Source organism: Myotis myotis, unplaced genomic scaffold (genome assembly GCF_014108235.1).
Source record: "Myotis myotis isolate mMyoMyo1 unplaced genomic scaffold, mMyoMyo1.p scaffold_m19_p_10, whole genome shotgun sequence".
In the NCBI taxonomy this organism is placed as follows: Eukaryota; Metazoa; Chordata; class Mammalia; order Chiroptera; family Vespertilionidae; genus Myotis; species Myotis myotis.
Window position 1 is genome coordinate 31857368 of NW_023416314.1, and position 13123 is coordinate 31870490.

The 13123-nt window shown below is 38.6% G+C and overlaps 1 pseudogene; it reads right to left on the minus strand.

Moving 5' to 3' along the window:
* Nucleotides 1-5410: 5410 nt before the first annotated feature.
* LOC118664164 lies at nucleotides 5411-11754 on the minus strand (annotated as a pseudogene).
* Nucleotides 11755-13123: the final 1369 nt, after the last annotated feature.

Genomic DNA, 13123 nt, shown 5'->3' on the forward strand with positions numbered 1-13123 from the left:
TTTGAGCTCCACCAGGAACCCCTGCCTGGCCTCTTTGTTCCTCCCATTCTCTCCAGGTAGGGCTACACATGGGTTTCTTGCTCACCTGCATTTTGAAATCTTCCTATTGATCTATGGGATCATTTTTCTGAAGGGCAGCAGCACTCAGGGCAGTGGACTGAAGACTAAATCTTCAGTTGATCAAGCAGAGTGTGTAGTTCCAGACACCAAACAGAGGTTGTCAGAAGTTGCTCTTCCCATTTGCTGCTCAACTTGCAAAGCCATCTGAAGGACCCAAATGGTGGGGCAATTGTTATAAGACATGCTTAAGGATGAAACATGAAGTCCTACTGGTATCTGTACTGGTAAACGGTACCTTCAACTAAGTGGGTATCTGTTTCCAAATCTCTTGAAAGTGTAGAAAATAACAGGTTATGGACAAAATTTTATGGCAACTGTTTCACTTGAGCTAGAGAAACTTATCTGCCCCTCGTCCCTGACATATCACAGAACCAGCTCCCCACCAATGGCAGGGAGGGGACACTGTGTAATCAATGCAGAGACCTAGGAATCTTTTGAGATTGCTGATAAAGATGCGGAGGTTCTTAGCAAAGAGTTCAAGGCTATTAGTGCTGAGCTCTTCAAATAGCCCAGTCTACCTAAAACCTCTTTATGGAAAATCATTTTAAAATTAAAATATCCAGGCTTATGCCAATTGCACGCAGCCTTCCCTCACTTTGGCGCTTGGTCCTTGGTGCGCCACTGTGATCCATGGGGAGGGTCGGCCTGGTGGCTGGATTTAACGCATTGGAATTAATAATGGCAGCCAGACTCAGCTTTGAACAAAGGAAATTCATCCTAAAATGCTACTGGAAGTTTGAAAATGCAGTCGAAGTACAAAGACAATTTGTGAGGGAGTTTCAAACAGGTCCCCCTATGAGACTTACCATCACTTGAATTAGAGATAAGTTTGAAGCAGATGGAACTAATATTCAGAATGTCCACAAAAAGCGTTCTGGAAGACCACAAAGCAAGACAGGGAACTGGAAATGTATCAACAAAGTCCAAGAAAATCTGTGCGGCAAACAAGTCATGATGTAGGAATTTCAAAATTGTCCATCGTATTTTAAAGCACTACCACTGGAAAAGTGACTTCCAAGGTTAGTCCATGCAACCAATGAAGATGATTGGACCTAAGCGTGGAGTATTGCGAATGGAATTGGCAAGGTGTGTAGAAGATGCACACTTTCCAACAAAGATTGAATGAAGTCATGAAGCTACATTTAAATTAAATGGTTCAATTAATCACTACAGCTGCACCTACTGGGGACCTGAGAATCCACATGTTATGATGGAGCATTGCCGGGGCTGACCAGCAGACCCTGAGCAATAGATGAACAGATTACTCTGACACAGGTTTCTGTGAAACAGAGTGCTAAGGGAATCTTTTACTTCAGTAGTAAAAGCAGTCCTGTTCACCTGCCTCCTTTGCTTTTTATTGTAACAACAGCTTGAACTGAAATTAATCTCTAGATACAATCAGCAGGGTAAGTGCCCTTGAGAAAGTATATGCTGCTACAAGATCAGGTCTTTAAAGACTAAACATAGAGATTCTAGCAAAACACACCAGGGATGGGACTTGTTTGGAAAAATCAAGGTAGGAGCTGTTGCCCTAGGGAAGGTCCCCTCAGAGGCCCCTGATCTTTCAGAGAATCCTCCTTACAGACATTCCAACCAAGTCCCGTGCTTCCCACATCTCTTCTTTTTTTGTTTTTCTGGCTGCAGAAGACAGAGGGAGGCGGTGAACTTTCTGCTTTGGAAGGTTGGGGTTTGCGAAGCCTGTTTTATTGCTGGAGTTTTAATTTTGTAGACTATAAGAAAAACAAAGAGAATTATAATGACAGCAATGGTTAGTTCAATTAGGTTTTAATTGATTTTAGGAAACCATGTGGTGGGGTTTATTTATTTTAATTGTTTTTTTTTATTGTATTTTAAGTAGTAGTCTGTTTTTTATGTTTATTGATAGCAAGTAAGGATTTTTTATTTTGCCTTTATAATATGTTTATTTTTTAGCAAGGTTATTATGAAAGACTTTTTATAGATGTTTTTTAATATTAATTTAACAATGGTGACTATTTTTTTTATTTTAAAGGGGTGATATATATATATATATATATATATATATATATATATATATATGCTTATGTTTTTAATTACAATTAAGCACTTGCCTGTATGCTATAGTGTTTTGTGTTTTTTAAAAAAAGATATTTAATGGCGGCCTTTATTGCTTGTAGTTTAGCTAATATTTTTGATTTATGTGCTGTTGTATAGTGAATTTTTAGTTATATTATCCGCCATATTGTCTACAAATGTGGTCATTTGCACAGATTTAGAAAGGGCCGCAACTGCAATGCTGGCAGTAGTAAGAATAACAACAGCCAAGATAATGGCTGCAATGAGTATTCCCAAAATCTTTTGGGCCGTAATTGGCTTAATGCTTTTTTTAAGACTTTGATAGCTGATGAGCCTTGCCATTTTTTGGTGAGATTAACAGGTATTAGGATTTTTGTTTGTTTTTTAAGTACCATAATAGTGCTGATGTTTAATGAAGTAATATTTTGGATGGTAAAAAAAAAAAATTAAAATATCCAATACATTTTCTCCACTAGTTCCTTTGTACTTCTTCCATGCCACACGTGATATTCTTCTAGTCGAATTCAAAGCAAATGGTTTTGATAAAAAGAAAACAGAAACAAGACTTCTTGTTCTATAAAGTCTCAGGAGAAGCTGGAGGATGACATAGCAGTTTGGGGTTCTCTTAGGCAACTCTCAAGCACACCAGCTGTAATGAGGGGCCTTACTTTCTAAGAGAAGGGATGAGTACTTTTTCAGCTGTCAATCATACTTTGCTGGATCAGTCTGATATTCTTGGTGAATTTCTTCAGGGATTTCACTTGGTTCACCTTGGCTACTTCCTCAAGCTACACTGAAATCACCAGCTAGTGATTTCATTTTAGTCTCTCCCACCACTTTTAGTCTACTCCTCCCTCCCATGCATTCATAGTTGTAATTTTCTTCTATGAAAGTGAGAATCATAGCTCTTGATTATCAACCTCCCTGTATGAAGCCAAGTTCTCACCTCTGTTTCTGCCCCTTCTCCTATATGAATGCCCTCCTCAACCCTCTCCAGAACTATGCGGGGCACTCCCTCCACATGGACGCTTCTTTACCTTGTGTGGAGTCTGCTATGTCCCACCCAATGCCTCACTGTGCTCTGGCTCTGACACTCATAAGAGAACTCCCTCCCACAATGGACTTTCACCTCCCCCACATAAGGCTGCCTCCATGGATTGGTATCCCTTCACTGCTTGGGCTCTGATCCCTTACTGTGGGCCACCTCAGTTCCACTTCTACACCCTGTTCCTCTGAGTGCCAGCACAGTTATCAATTTTGCTCTGCCTACATGACTAGTTTAAGACTGGGCTTTTCAGGAAGACAAAGGACAAGAAAGGAAAGAAAAGGAAAGGAAAGGGAAGGGAAGGAAAGGGAGGGGAAGGAAGGGGAACGGAAAGAAGGGAAGGGAAATGAAAGAAAAAAAGGAATGGGAGAGGAGGGAAAGGCTATCCTGTTTTTTAAAATAAAGAAGGATGATTGTGAGAGATTGAATGGGAAATAAGCCTGTCTAGCCAACGTTAAGGAAGAACACATATGGGGTCTGAGGGTATGAACATTCACCTTGTTCACACTACTCCTATCTGAGTATCTTGAAGAGTCTTTTCACACCCTCAGATGTATGTACACTGTACTGTGAAGACCACTGATCTAGGCATCACAGATTAATAATAGAAAGGAAACACTTAGGAATAGACTTCCCACCTCTGAACCCTGGCAAACAGGGCCCAAAGTCTTTTAATTATCACAATTATTTTACTCTAACCTCTACTGTTCTACCTCCCCACCCCTTTCCCTCCTCCTGGCCTCTTTTATCCCACTTTCCTGTCAAAAAGCACAGCTCTCTCCATCCACACCTCCTCTGTGCAGTAGAACCTTTCACAGAACTCTAACTTGGTCTTTACTTCAAACTGCCTCCTTCTCCAACGTTGGACTGACTCCATAGGCAGGGCCTCCAGACTTACCTTTATTTATGCTTTGGAGCTGGGTCTCTCCTGATCTGTGGTAGCTCTGATTAGGGAATTTTCTCTCAGGAGCTCAGGGCCAGGAGCTGGAGGCGGTCTGGGTTAGAGGAAGAATGTGCAGAGGTGCTGAAAGGGGAGGAACTTCATGAGACTGAGGTTCATTCTCTGATGGAATTTGGACTTGGGCTGGGACTATATGTGTGGCATAAATAGGGTAGGAACAAGTATTAAATTCCACAAAGCAATACTACGAGGTCCTTTCATCATCTCTACTTTAGAATATGAAACTGATAACCAGATATGTATCTTGGTAAAGGTCATGAACAAAAAGTGCCTATAATTAGATATATTGATTTCCTACAAATTTTTGATTAACATCATCAACTGAATCTGAAATGCTGTCTGCCAACCACACAAGTTTTCTTGAAGATGCTCTATATCCACTTACATATCTTTCCTTTCTTCTCAATCCTCCAACCTCATCCTATAAGTTTTCTCAACTGCCTCGGTTTATTGACCAAAGAAGCCACTGGATGAAAATGGTTCCATTTTCTGTACATCAGATCTACATACCTATACCCACTCTCCAAAAAACAAAGCCCAACTTCATCTATCTTTAATTTCATCATTTTCTGTTGTAATGGAGAAAGTAGTTTTCTACCTTCATGTCCTAGGACTTCCTGTCATTTTGTGAACTAATAATTTGTGTATTAAATTCTATTCTGCTAAAAGCCTGTCGAGATTTTCCTATTTCCTATATTTTATACTGAATGATACACTCAAGTCCCAGTTTTCTCATCTGTTAAATGGGTTTAATAATAATAACTGCAACACCAGGGAGAGATGGGTCCTTGCTTGGGTTCCACACTTTAGAGGCCTCACATGTCACAAATTCATACAAAATGCATTTATCAAGAAAATGTAGACAACACTGTCACATGCTATTCAGTGCTCAGTACAAAGTGTATCCTCAAACTTCCACTCTTATAATTAACCAGTATTCAGGCCCAGGGAAACATACCTCCATGTTTTTGTCCTATGTCCTTAGAACTAAACTGTATCTGAATGTAGTAAAAGTTTATGGTTTGTATAGTGGGGTTATTTTTTTTTTGTGTGTGTGTGTATCTATTTGACAATTTCAAATACAGTTTGATTTAAGACATTCCACTTACAATACAGTGCCCAGAAAGAGCAAGGTTATTTCTTTTCTCTGTGCACTGTTCCAAATTTAAGTATTGAGAATTCCAGTTACTTATGGTAGCAGTTCAGCCTTAAAAGTGCCATGGAATTTGCTATAAACTTTGGTCTTTCAATACTTTGTATGGAACAACAACTAAATGCATGTTCAGGTTGGCATGATGCACCTCTTCTTTGGTGGGCCCAGAAGAGGAACCACCAGGTGGAAGAGCTCAATCACTTGAAAAACCCCAGGCATTTCTCCTGGCTTACCTCCTGCATGCTGGGACAGCTTGGGAATCATGGGGTTGCAGACTTTCTCTAACTCTTTCTGCTGATACTCAAATTCTTCCCTTTTTGCACTCTGATTCCTATCAAGGCAGTTGAGTATCCTGTATAGTAATCCTGTATAATAAACAGGTAATATGCAAATTGACCATCACACCAACCCACAAGAGAGCCCCTCCCCCCATGTGGACACAAAATGGCCACCACAAGATGGCCAGGAGGGGAGGGCAGTTGTGGGTGATCAGGCCTGCAGGGGAGGGCAGTTGGGGGCAACCAGGCCTTCAGGGGAGGGCAGTTGGGGGCAATTGGACCCATAGGGGAGCAGTTAGGGGTTGATCAGGCTGGCAGGGGAGTGGTTAGGGGGTGATCAGGCTGGCAGGGGAGTGGTTAGGGGGTGATCAGGCTGGCAGGCAGAAGTGGTTAGGGGCAATCAGGCAGGCAGGTGAGCAGTTGGAAGCCAGCAGTTCTGGATTGTGAGAGGTATGTCCGACTGCCCGTTTAGGCCCGATCCCACCAGGATTAAAAATAGTTCTGGTGGGATCAGGCCTAAACGGGCAGTTGGACATCCCTCGAGGGGTCCCAGATTGGAGAGGGTGCAGGTTGGGTTGAGGGACACTCCTCCCCTGCACAAATTTTGTGCACCAGGCATCTAGTTTTATTACAGTTGACAAGAATCTTCTGTTTATCTTCATCATTGAGTTTAACTTGAGGTTTCTCATCATTGGCAGTTGCTTTTATTGTTGATAGTAAAGAATTCAAGGGAATTTTGGGAAGGTACCTTGTGCCATCGCTTCTCATATTCAGCTTTGTATGTCACTGCTTCTTGGCCCCATGTATTTGCTTTCTTCCTTGGTCAAATGGTTCTTGTGGTTAGTGATGGCAACCTTGTTCTCTTTTTCTGTACTTTTATGCATCAAAGACATTGAAAGTGCCATTGGCATCAAGATCAAAAGTCATTTCAATCTGAGGAATATCACGGAGTGCAGGTGGTATATCTGTGAGTTCAAACTTGTCAAGTAGGTTGTTATCTGTGGTTATGGTGCACTTGTCTTCATAAACCTGAATGAGCACACCTGGCTGGTGGTCAGAGTAGGTAGTGAAGGTCTGCATCTGCTTGGATGGATTGATAGTGTTGTGCTTGATAAGGACAGTTATGACTCTGACGGCAGTTTCAAAGCCAAGAGAAAGAGGAGTGATGTCCAAGACTTGCAAATCTCGAATGTTTTCTGAGTTGTCTCCAGATAGGATGGCTTCCTGGACCTCTGCACAGCAAGCTATAGCCTCATGAAGGTTAATACTCTTATTCAGTTTCTTTGTGTTGAAGAAGTCATGTAGAAGTTTCTGAATCTTGAGAATATGAGTACAATTACCCAGCAGAACATTATTATGGACCTGGTACTTGTCTAGGTTTGCATCCCGAAGAGCTTTCTGTACAGTGTCCAGTGTACCACAGAATAAGTGAGCATTCAATTCTTAAACTTGGGCATTGGTAATTGTCGAGTAAGACTCCCTCCACGTTCTGCGTGGAGTAGGGTTCGGTATCTGAAAGAGGAGCCGCACAACAAATGAGAGAAAAAGACATGAGATAATTTTGCATTATTGGGGGACCAGGCGGGCAAGTCCCGAAGGACTTCCTCTGTGCTCAGGCCGCTCCAATCTTTTTCTGATCTGGAGTAGCCCTTAGGGTAAGGAGGTTTCAATGACACACAGATCAGCAGACAATTTCCCGGAATAGACAAAGTATCTGATTAGCTCATCAATAGATTTCCGGGAGTATCTGATTAACAATAATCAACAAGGATCTACAAAAGTATCTAAGGAATTAAGTGAACTAAGGTGGGGATGCTTCAACTATTATTACCTAAATTAACTGAGTGGTTCCTAGATTAACTGGGTGGTGCACAGCCCTGACCTTTGCTAGGACTTTCAAGGGCTACTAGCTTTTTGGGGGGTCTCTGTCTAAACTCAGCTAGTGAAGACAATGAATGGACTCCGGCAGTAATGGAAGGAAAGAAGTTGTTTCCTCATAAAGTCACTCAACCTCAATACTGGCCTGGGTGCTGGGCGAGAGAGCACTCTCAGCATGTTCACAAGCAGTACAGGGATGATGGTCAGCTCTTTTGTTCTCACTGATATCCTTCTTATGCTTGCACTTGAACTCTGCCACAAAATGTTTCACCATTAGATTGTAACAGTCCTTTGCACCTAAGTGGCTGTCTCCAACTGTAGATATAATCCCAAAGATAAGATTCCATCTTCAATAGTAAGGTTTGACCATCAAAAGTGCCACCCCCTCACTCAAAGATCAGCTCATTTCTTTCAGCTCTAACCTTTTGGTTTAAGCTATAAGCAAAAGCAATAGCAGTTGGATCCTTGATGATTCTAAGTTCATTGAGACTGGCAATGATTCCAGTGATGCAGAGTCATTAAAGTGAGGTGAGATTGTAACAATAGCATTGGTAACAGTTCCCAAGGTAGGCTTCTGTGATTCTCTTCATCTTTGTCAAAACTGTAGATGATAGCTTTTCTAGATAGAAACTTTTTTTGTCTCCCTGTGTTCCACTCGGACCTTCTTGCATCATTTACCATCATGCAGGCCTCATGCTTTATATCAGATAGGTGGTTCTTGTTTAGGAAGGCTATTAATTATTGATACAGTTTATTTTATTGTTGACAGTATTACAGATGTCCCCTATTTTCTACCCCATTGCCCCTGTCCACCCAGCCCCTACCCTACTCCAGGCCATCACCACATTATTGTCTGCGTGCATGGGCTATGCATCTATGCATGTATATTTTCTTCACCTCTTTCAGTCCCTCTCACCTCCCTTCACTCTGAAATCTGTCAGTCTGTTCCATGTATCCATACCTCTGGTCATATTTTATCAGTTTATTTTGCTCATTAGATTCCACATATTAGTGAGATCATACGGTATTTGTCTCCCTCTGACTGACTTATTTCACTTAACATAATAATGTCCAAGTTCATCAAGGCTGTTGCAAAGGGTAATAGTTCCTTTTTTTTCCCTTTTTTTCTTTTTTTTACAATCACATAATATTCCGTTGTGTAAATATACCACAGCTTTTTTTTTAATCCAAACATCTACTTATGGGCCCTTGGGTCATTTCCAGATGTTGGCTATTGCAAATAACACTATTATGAACATAGGTGTACACACACAGGGTATCCCCAAAAATGTATACACACTTTAACAGCTGATAGCTTAATTTTGAAAATTAAATGCATTCTAATAAAGACTGCCTTTATATTTATTCAAAGTATGTGTATACATTTTTGGAACACCCTGTATTCTTTATGATTGGTGTTTCAAGATTCTTAGAATATATACCCTGAAGTGGGATCATTGGGTCAAATGCAGTTTCATTTTTAATTTTTTGAGGAAATGTTATACTGTTTTCCACAGTGGCTGCACCAGTCTTCATTCCCATCAACAGTGTACAAGGATTCCCTTTTCTCTATAACCTTGCCAGCACTTGTTTGTTGATTTATTGATTGTAGCCATTCTGACAGGTGTGAGGTAATATCTCATTGTAGTTTTAATTTTCAGGTCCCTGATGATTAATGATTTTAAGCATTTTTTCATATGTCTTCGCCATTTGTATGTCCTCTTTGGAGAAGTGTCTATTAAGGTCCTTTGCCCTTTTTTTATTTGGATTGTTTGTCTCCCTATGTTGAGTTGTATAAGTTCTTTATATATTTTGAATATTAACCTCTTATCAGATGAATCATTGGCATTCCTTTTTCATTTTATTGATGGTTATTTTGCGGTGCAGAAGCTTTTTAGTTTGATGTAGTCTTGTTTGCTCATTTCTTCCCTTGTTTTCTTTGCCCTTGGAGACAAATTGGCAAACATTACGGCAAGAGATAACTGAGATTTTACTGCCTATGTTTTCTTCTATGATTTTTATGTTTTTGTGACTTAAATTTAAGTCTTTTATCCATTTTTAGTTTATTCTTGTGTATCATATAAGTTGGTGGTCTAGTTTCACTTTTTTTTGCATGCATCCGTCCAATTTTACTAACATAATTTATTGAAGAGACTGTTTTTGTTCCGTTGTATGGTCTTGACTCCTTTGTCAAATATTAAATGATCATAGGTGCATGGGTTGATTTCTGGGCTCTCTCTTCATTTCCATTCATCTATATGCCTGTTCTTGTCCCAGTAGCAGGATGTTTTGATTACAGAGGCTTTGTAGTATAGTTTTATATCTGGTATTGTGATATCTTTAATTTTGTTTTTCCTTCTCAAGATTACTGAAGCTATTTGTGGTCTTTTGTTGTTTCATATAAATTCTTGGAATATTTGCTCTAGATCTGTGAAATATGCCATTGATATATTAATAGATTGAATCTACAGATTGCTTTGGGTAGTATAGACATTTTAATTATGTTAATTCTCTAATCCATGAACATGGTATCTGCTTCCACTTGTTTGCATCTTCCTCTATTACATTCTTCAATGCCCTGTAGTTTTTCTGAATATAGGTTTTTTACCTCCTTGGTTAAATTTATTCCTAGGTACCTTAGTTTTTGTTGCAATAGTAAATGGAATTGTTTTCTTAGTTTCTCTTTCTGAGTTTATTATTGGTCTATAAAAATGTCATCAACTTCTGAATATTAATTTTGTATCCTACAACTTGCCTGAATTCATTTATTATAAATTTTTTTGGTGGAGTTTTAGGGTTTCCTATGTACAATATCATGTCATCTGCAAATAATGACAGTTTTACTTCCTCCTTTCCAATTTGGATGTCCTTTATTTCTTTTTCTTGTCTGATCACTGTGGCTAGGACTTCCAATACTATGTTGAATAAGAGTGGTGAAAGTAAACATCCCTGTCTTGTTCCTGATCTTATGGGATATGCTTTTGGTTTTTGCCCATTGAGTATGATGTTGGCTATAGGTTTTACACATATGGCCTTTATTATAGTGAGGTATTATCCTTCTATTCCCATCTTGCTGAGAATTTTTATTATAAATGGGTGCTTGATTTTTTCAAATGTTTTTCTGCATCTGTTGATATGGCTTGTGATTTTTATCTTTCATTTTGTTTATGTGATGTGTGTATATTTATTAATTTGCAAATATTGTATTAGTCTTGCATCTCCGGAATAAATTCCACTTGATCATGGTGTATGATCTTTTTCATGTATTGTTGGATCTGGTTTGCTAATATTTTGTTGAGGATTTGAGCATCTATGTTCATCAGAGATATTAGCCTACAATTTCCTTTCTTTGTAGTATGTTTACATGCTTTTGGAATTATGATGATGCTGGCCTCATAAAGGGTGGTTGGAAGTGTTTCCTCTTCTTGAATTTTTTGAATAGGTTGAGGAGCATAGGTGTTAGTTTTTCTTTAACTGTTTGGCAAAATTTGCCTGTGAAGCCATCTGGGTCAGGCCTTTTGTTTGCTGGGAGTTTTTAAAAAATGTATTTCTTACTGCTTTAGTATTTTTTTTTTTTTTTTTTTTTTTTTTTAGTTGTTATTGGTCTATTCAGGTGTTCTGCTTCTTCCTGCTTCCTTATGTTTTGGAAGATTATGTGTTTCTGGGAATTTGTCCATTTTCCCAGACTTTCCAATTTGGTGGTCTATAGTTGTTCATAATACTTTTTTACAACCCTTGGTATTTCTGTGATGTCAGTTGTTACTTTGCTTCTTTCATTTCTGATTTTATTTATTTGGGTTCTCTGTCTTTGTTTCTTGGTGAATTTGGCTAAGGGTTCATCAATCTTGCCTATCTTTTCAAAGAACCAACTTTTGATTTCATTGTTGTTTTGTTTTTTTTTTTTAAACTCTATGTTATTTATTTCCACTGTGATCTTTATTTCTTTCTTCCTTATGCTTACCCTGGGCTTTTCTTGTTATTCTTTTGCTATTTCTTTTAGGTGTAGGGTTAGATTGTTTGAGATTATTCTTGCTTCTTGAAGTATGCTTGAAATGCTATGAACTTCCCTCTCAGAATTGCTTTCACCGTGTCTTTTAGATATTGGGTAGTTGTGTGTTCATTTAGTTCATTTATTTCTAGGTAATTTTTTATTTCTTCCTTGATCTCCTTGGTACCACCTTCATTGCTTAATAACATGCTATTTAGCCTCCATGTGTTTGAGTATTTCTGAGTTATTTTTATTGTAGTTGATTTCTAGTTTCATGCTATTATGATATGATACTTCATATGATTTCAATTTTCGTGAATATTTTAAAACCTATTTTGTGTTTTAACATGTGTTCTGTCTTTCAGAATGTTCCAGGTATACTCAACAAGAATGTATACTCTGCTGCCTTGGTTCAGCGTGGTGTTTAAGGTCAGTAATTTTTTTTTTTTTTTGCCTGGAAGTGCTATCCAGTGTATTCTTGTGTAGTGCTAATGTCCTATACCATGATTTTATTGTTGATCCTATATTGAGTGCATATATTTCACAAGGGTATGTGTTCTTGTGGGATTGATCCCTTCGTTATTATGTAGTGACCTTCTTAGTCTCTGGTTATGGCCTTTGGAAGTCTATTTTGTCAGATAGGAGTATTGCTACCCCAGCATTTTTTTTCATTTCCATTTGCATAGAATATTTTTTTCCATTTGTTAATTTTAAGTCATTGTGACTCTTTTGTTCTGAGGTGGGTCTCTTGTAGACAGAATACATATGGGTCATATTTTCTCATTTACTTAGTTACCCTATATCATTTAATCCATTTAGATTTAAGGTTATTATTGATAGATAATTATTTATTGTCTTTTTAAAATACATGTATTCCTCTCTCACTATTTCTTCTTTTTCTTAAAGCAGTCCCTTTAACATTTCTTACACTACTGGTTTGATGGTAATGAGTTCTTTAGCCTTTTTGTTTGTTTGTTCTGGGAGGCTCTTGGTTTCAGGTAATTGCTTTACATTACTTTGCATACCATGCCAATTCCTTCTGACATGAAGTTTTTTTTGTTGAAAAATCAGCTTATAGCCTTGTGGGACCTTCCTTGTAGGTAATTAACTTTCTCTGTTGATGCCTTTAAGATTCTCTTTTTGTCTTTAACCTTTTTATTTAAATTATGATATATCTTAAGATCTTCTAGATTAGTAGTCCCTCTGCTTCTGAACTTGTGTGACTTTTTCCTTCACTAGGTTAGGGAAGTTTTCTGTCATTATTTCTTCAAATAGGGTTTCTATTTCTTATTCACTTTCTTCTCTTCTGGTATGCCTATGATACTGATATTATTATTATTATTATTTTTTATTAGTTAAGGTATTACAAATGTGTCCTCATCCCCCCCATTAACCCCCAACCTCCTCCCCCCCTCTGCCCCGCACACTCATGCTCCCATCCCCCTGTTGTCCATGTCCATTGGTTTGGCTTATATACATGTATACAAGTCCTTCAGTTGATCTCTTCCCCTTACCCCCGCCCTCCCCTACTTTCCTTCTGGGGATTGATAGCCTGATCGCTATTTCTCAGTCATTGGATCTGTCCCTTTTCATCAGTCTATGTTGTTCTCTATAACGCAGAAATGAGTGAGATCATGTGGTATTT